The 6,502-nt window shown below is 44.9% G+C and overlaps 1 pseudogene; it reads left to right on the top strand.

The window, feature by feature from the left end:
- Nucleotides 1-3,761: 3,761 nt before the first annotated feature.
- On the top strand, nucleotides 3,762-3,881 carry LOC136646729 (5S ribosomal RNA; annotated as a pseudogene).
- Nucleotides 3,882-6,502: the final 2,621 nt, after the last annotated feature.

Here is a 6,502-nt window from a genome sequence, read left to right on the forward strand (position 1 = left end):
GGGAAGAAACCATATACACCACTCTGAGCTCCATGGAGGATAGGCAGTATAAAAATGTGAATAAATAAACAAGCTGTCCCTTATAATCTATAAGAAATCCAATTACTGGCCTCTTGCTTCCTCTACTAGTTGCACTATCAGTCAGGGCTTTAAGACTGCCATCTTCCTCTATCTTGCTTCCTACCTGTTCAGATTTCCAATCCTGACAGTTTGCAGCATACAGGTTTCTATATACTGTACATAAATAAGGGCCCAACCTATCCAATTTTCCAGTGCTGGTGCAACTGTGCCAGTGGGGCATGCACCGCATCCTGTGGTGGGCAGGCAGTCACAGAGGCCTCCTCAAGGTATAGAAACATCTGTTACCTTATCTTGGGGCTGCATTGCTGTTGCACCGGTGCTGAAAAGTTGGATAGGATTGGGCCGTAAGGCATGTCTGCGAAACTTACCTCCGGGCCAGCACCCGTGTTAGCCCAGTGCTGACCATGGCATGGTAAGTGGGGTCAGGGGTAAGCGGGAAGGAGCCGGGGAGGGGGGAGGCAGGTGGAGGTCTGAGAGAGGGCGGGAGGAGGTGTGACAGGGAGGCAGGAGGTGGGGAGAGGGCAGGTGGGAGGCATGCCGGGGGAGGGAGCGGGGAGGCAGAGAGGCAGGTCTATTGGAGCTCCGCTCCACTGGATTCTGTCCATTCATGTCAGGCTCAGCACCCTACACAAACGCTTTTACCTTACAGCCGACTTTTGGTTGGCAGTAAAGTAGCCCATTGCGGGGCTACTTCCCTTACCTGGGAGAAGGGGATGAAAGTCCCCTTCTCCTGAGGTGCTGCTCGCAGCAGCCCAAGCCCAAGTGCACAGGATGTGGCGGCAGCCATTTTCGGTGCTGCCGAAGCTGGGCATCCCGGGCAGCTCAGGATTGGGACTGCCCGTCTCCACCTAGTTTAAGGGTCTTTATTTTATTTATTTATTTATTTTCCCAAAACCATAAAAAAAGTGGGAAAATATCTTGAAATGGAATGCAGCCCTTTCAGAAGACTGGTCCTCAAATTTATCTGTTTTATCTTGCCTTGTTTTTTGATTCCCAGATTCACCAACAGCCACAAAACATTGCTAAGCAAAACCAATATTTAACCACATTTAATGGGTTGAATCATTTTTTTTTTCATTCAAAAAAAGCATGTGTTCATCCAAAAACAACTTCTACATGTACTCCCATTACATGTACATGTACCCCATTATAAAAATATAGTTCATGCACTTTATTTTCTGCAGATTGCGTAAAATATTCTTATGGGCAGTATTGTTTATAGGGATATAAAGTTTCAACGACTTCTTTTATCATGTATGATCCCATGCTTTAAGATCCCATGCTTTAAGACTTTTTCAATCTGTAGTGTTTGTATACATTTTAATAGGATCTTTTGTGGAGGTTCTTTGACCTTATGCATACTTCAGGGCCTGTTTTCTGTAGAGCAAATTGCAGGTCTCTCAATTCCCAGCAGATGTAGCCTACTTGAGAGCTAATCTAAAAAAACTGCAACCCCTGGCCATTGATTTATATGTGTTAATTTAATTTCCTTGTGTAAAATCCTTTAAATGGGACTAAGAAGAAGAGCAAAAAGCACCATACAGTTGTGACAAAATACGGCATTCTTGTCTAAAACTAACTTTAACCATCACTAAGAGTATTCTGACCAGCAGTAAAATGTCACAGTCCAACAGCTGTATCCTATCAAGGTCTTACAATGGTGGATAACGAGATCTACCACCATAAATCCTGGAATGGCAGTGTGAAAGTTGCTTCATCATTCAGTGGGCAGAGCATGCCAGGAAAGAGGCACCAGTAGCCACAAAAGGTTGCCCACTGAGTCTTCCCAGACCTCTGCTGAAATAGATCGGTCAGCGGCAGGGGCAATTTGGTGATCGTTTGGGAGAGGATTGGGGCAGAATGGGGCAGGGAGCAACCTGGGCCAGAGGCAGTGTGGGAGTGGGAGGGCAAAGATCTTGGTGGCAGCCATGCACATCAATAACCTATCCCCCTTTCTGGCCTGAACCCACCCCGAGTCCCTTCTGATGTACACCAGCTAATTAAGAACATATGAACAGCCACGCTGGATCAAGCTGTAGGCCCATCTATTCCAGCTTCCTGTACCTCACAGCAGCCCACCAAATGCCCCAGGGAGCACACCAGATAACAAGGTACTTGCATCCCGGTGCCCTCCCTTGTATCTGGCATTCTGACATATCCCTTTTCTAAAATCAGGAGGTTGCACATACACTTCATGGCTTGTAACCCGTAATGGATTTTTCCTCCAGAAATTTGTCCAATCCCCTTTTAAATGCATCTAGGCCAGATGCCATCACCACATCCTGTGGCAAGGAGTTCCACAGACCAACAACACGCTGAGCAAATAAATGTTTTTGTTTGTCCTAACTCTCCCAACACTCAATTTTAGTGGATGTCCCTGGTTCTGGTGTTATGTGAGAGTGTAAAGAGTATCTCTCTATCCACTCTTTCCTTCCTGTGCATAACTTTGTATGTCTCAATCATGTCTCCCCTCAGGTGCCTTTTTTCTAGGCTGAAGAGGCCCAAATGCTGTAGCCTTTCCTCATAAGGAAGGTGCCCAGCCCCATAATCAACTTAGTCGCTCTCTTTTGCACCTTTTCCATTTCCACTATGTCCTTTTAGAGATGTGGGGACCAGAACTGGATGCAGGTAAGGTGTGACCATTGATTTGTACAACGGCATAACTGGCATAAGTTCACAAGTACAGCTGTTAGAGGTTAGGTGGCCTAAGAGAAGGTAAGGAAAACCCTCTCCCAAGCTATCTAGTGACCCCTTCATAGCATGCATTGTGCTCCAGTAGTGGCACTGCGTACTGTACAGTGGTAGGAGATAGGTTTGGGCCCCAAAGTCTAATCACTGGGAAGGCAGTTTCTAGTGCGAAGAATATGAGAATTGATACCTTTCCACCCAAAACTCCAGATCTACACTTCCACCAAATGTGGTCTAGCCCATCTCACATATACAGTCCCTGAACCAATAAGGTTTAACATGGACATAACAGACCCAGGGTTACAATGGTAATATCTATCATTTTAGGGGGACCAAGGGAGCAAAAGCAAAGCCTGTAATGCAATGCTTATTTCACAGTGCTGAGTGCCAATATTCAAATGGCTTTATAAGTGACTTGCCCAAATTTGCATCATGTAATTTTTTATTAAGGAAAGGTCATTGGATTCACCCCTTCTATTTAACTGTTCACCCATTCAGTGTATTTATTTACAACAGAGAGAATAAAGATGGAAATGCATTGTGAGACTTGCAAAAGAGAAGGCATTTGTATGCAATGCACCTCGCACAATTTCATGTAATGACCTTCACAAAGGAAAGGAAACGAATGGAAGCCAGTAGACATGGAGATGTAGTGTTACAGAAGCACTTTGATCATTAAAATAAAAATGCTTCCCCTGTTTTTCTCTTATGGCATCCAGAATAATTCCAAAATATAGCACTCATAGGGTTTTCAAAATTCCAGTTGCATAACAACTGCTTTTCATTTATTATGATCCTTTTTGCTGTGCTTGGTGGTCTTTCTTGGTGAGTTTGTAGTTAAGCACTGGGGCTTTGGAAATAGCTATCAGAAGACTCCTGTGCATGTTTACTCAGAAGTAAGTCCCACTGCAGTTAATGGAGCTTACTCCCACACAGATGCCTAGGGCTTCAGCCTTAATCAGTCAATGTTCCTGGGATAGCTGTAAGATCAGTTTGACAGCAACTGTTACCCTGCACATGCCCGATCTCGTCTGATCTCGGAAGCTAAGTAGGGTCAGGCCTGGTTAGTACTTGGATGGGAGACCGCCGGGCAATACCGGGTGCTGTAGGCTTATACCATAGTCTTTCAACACTGAAGGTTGCCAACCAACCAAGATCAGTTTCAAGATAGGGTAGTATCTGTAAATAGCTTGTGCTTGCCTATGCTCATTCTACACCATCCTCTTCATAAGAGCTGATGAAGTATAATGGCTATTCATCTGGCCAATATACCAGAGAGTTCTTGCTTTAATGGCCCAAGCCGATCAAGGGCCTGCCCTCAGCATGCAGCACTGCTGAAGCAACGTGCACTACATGTTGTGGGCTGGCTGGAAAAGAACCAGGCAGCTCACAAGAGGTAAGTTAAGACATTGTTAACTCACCTCTTCATAGGCTGACCTCCAATGGATCTCCTCAGACCTACACCAGCTATGTAGCTGGCATAAGTTTAAGGAGCTACAGGAGGGCATTTCAGGCCTGGGAAAGATGGGTAGGATCTTGGCATGTGCCACTGCTACTGAGATCTTCCCCCTCAGGGCTGGCCTTAGAAGCTGTGGGGTCTGATGTGAAACATTTTTGTGGGGCTCTATACTAACCAAAACAATGGCAGTGGTGGAGCAATGGCACTCCATGCACCAGGATGTTGGTGGTGGTGACATGACACCTTGTATTACCTCAGCACAGAAGATTCAGAGTGAGATGCAAAGTGAATATTCAGCTACACAGTGAGGTGCTGGCTGCAGGTGTTCTACTTGCTGTCCCAGTATAGTGCCCCTCTAGGTCCAGGATCCAATTTGACCAAATTGGTCAAATCGCCCTAAGGCCAGCTCTGGCTCTGGGGTCAGGCAGGTGTACTTTGCGAGCTTTGCAAGCCTTCACTTGATCCAGGCAAAGTCTCTTCCAGTGGCTTAGCACAGTGTTGTCTGAAAGTGATCTCTCAAATTCAGGCAAGTGTCATGATCTGCCAGGTTGGGGCCCCCATAGGACCGGGGCCCAATTTGGCCAAACTGGCCTTAAACCATCCCTGCTCCCCCTTCCACCCCTTCCTGCCCATTCATTTCATGACCCAATCCATCCCTACCACCAATTTACCTGTGGTGCCCACTGTTGCCCAAGAACTTCCTTCTGGGCCTTGCATTGGCAGCAGTTCTTCACAGAACAGCGGAGTGGCTGCTGGGCCAGCTGCCCACATGATACAATAATGGATCATGAAGTCTGCCATTGTATTGTGAGGATAGGACTGGGCCATAAACCTTTTCTCATCCATGAACTCAGTTACACACTCCCCTCCTGGTCCCCAAGCACATATGCAAGATGGCAATAATATTATCAAACTATTTTAAGAGGCAATTGAGCAGAATCAGATTACTGAGACAGTGTACAGTATGTAAAGTACTTTAAACATTTTAAAATGCTATGTAATTGCTATGCCTTAAGCTTGATATCAACATAGACAATATGCCCGAAGAAGTGTGTTTTAAGGGCACTCAGAGAGCATGTATCTATACAGCTTGTTTTGTAATGAAAAGCAAGCTGTTTCTGGAGCTATTACTCTTGGCCTCCCTGGATGTCCATGGGCAATACTTCACCAATTGTCTCCTGTAAAGTATGAAAAACATTTGTGCCATTCTGCTAGCTGATAGATTGTCACCCCATCAGGAAAAGGATAATGATTCACAATCTATGGCTCCCTGTCACCAGTTACAAAGAAAATATTATCACATTTAAGTGTATCCAAGAGACAATATTTGAGTTTCATTGAACAAATAGTGCAAGTGAATGACTGCATGTGACCTTTTAACTTCCCATTTCACTTCCTCCCTTTTGTAGCCAATGAAAATTCAAAACTGACAAATTACTTCCAAGTAAAAATAATTTTCAGTCGCTTAAATGCCTATCACTCCTTTGCTAGTCGCTGTCAAGGGGAACAGATATATAATTTGTGTGCACTGCCATGAATTCAGAATATAGGAGCCTGAATGTTAGAAGAGCAAATATTGAAGTACTCGTGGAAGTGAGTGAGCTGTACCTGGTTTTGTTTTTTAAAAAAAAGAATTTAGCTACCTCTCACTGCTGCAGTGCATGACCCTCTAATTAATTATACTTTCCTTATAACAAGGAACTGTTTCCCAGAATTCAGGTGAGGATTTGAGCTGAATATTTGATTATATTTCCAACAGTGTTCACACAGCAGAGTGAAATCTTGCCCTTTATTCACAGCAACAGAAGGACTAATATCCTGGGGAACGTAAAATTGGTGTCATGGAGAGGTAACTCTTTACCTAAGGGGAACTCAGTGATGAGAATCCAAAGAACGGTGCAGCAAATGCTGCCGCCCTCCAGGACTTTAGGTTTGTCCTACTTGAACAGCAGCGCCATCTTCAACCCAACCCAGACCAACTGTCAAGTCGTTTTTAAAACCGGGGTTGCCCGGCTCAGCTTACTCCTTAACAAATATGCAAGGGTGGGGAAGAGTTGCTTCTATGGAACCCCTGCTACCTATCAGCCAGAGTTCTATTTCTCTCCAACTTTCTCTACCTGTTGAAACTGATGGGGACTGGAAAGAACAAGGTATTGGATGCAATGGCAGAAAGCTCTCCTGCTGTATATGCATTGTTAAAGGTAAAACAACTCTCCAGGTTGCAAGCTGGCAACTCTATTGGAAATTTGCCAGGTCAGTTTCCAAAGTGACATG

The sequence above is a fragment of the Tiliqua scincoides genome, chromosome 3 (assembly GCF_035046505.1).
Source record: "Tiliqua scincoides isolate rTilSci1 chromosome 3, rTilSci1.hap2, whole genome shotgun sequence".
Lineage (NCBI taxonomy): Eukaryota > Metazoa > Chordata > Lepidosauria > Squamata > Scincidae > Tiliqua > Tiliqua scincoides.